Below are 229 nucleotides of genomic sequence, written 5' to 3'. Positions count from 1 at the left end.
ACATTCATCCGATTTAAGAACAAGTAATATCTTGGAATGGAAGCAAGCATAATTGAATGAAAAACAGTAGTAATTGCATTAATCCATCAAGACACAGCAGAGCTCCTCACCCCCAACCATCGGGTTTAGAGACTCATGCTGTGGAAAATACACAAAGAAATGTGTAAAGTGTCATGAGGTACAGATACAATGTCAAAAGATCCTATTAATAGTAAGCTAGTAACCTAGG

The sequence above is a fragment of the Arachis duranensis genome, chromosome 9, assembly GCF_000817695.3.
Source record: "Arachis duranensis cultivar V14167 chromosome 9, aradu.V14167.gnm2.J7QH, whole genome shotgun sequence".
Taxonomy (NCBI): domain Eukaryota; kingdom Viridiplantae; phylum Streptophyta; class Magnoliopsida; order Fabales; family Fabaceae; genus Arachis; species Arachis duranensis.
This window is presented reverse-complemented; position numbering follows the sequence as displayed.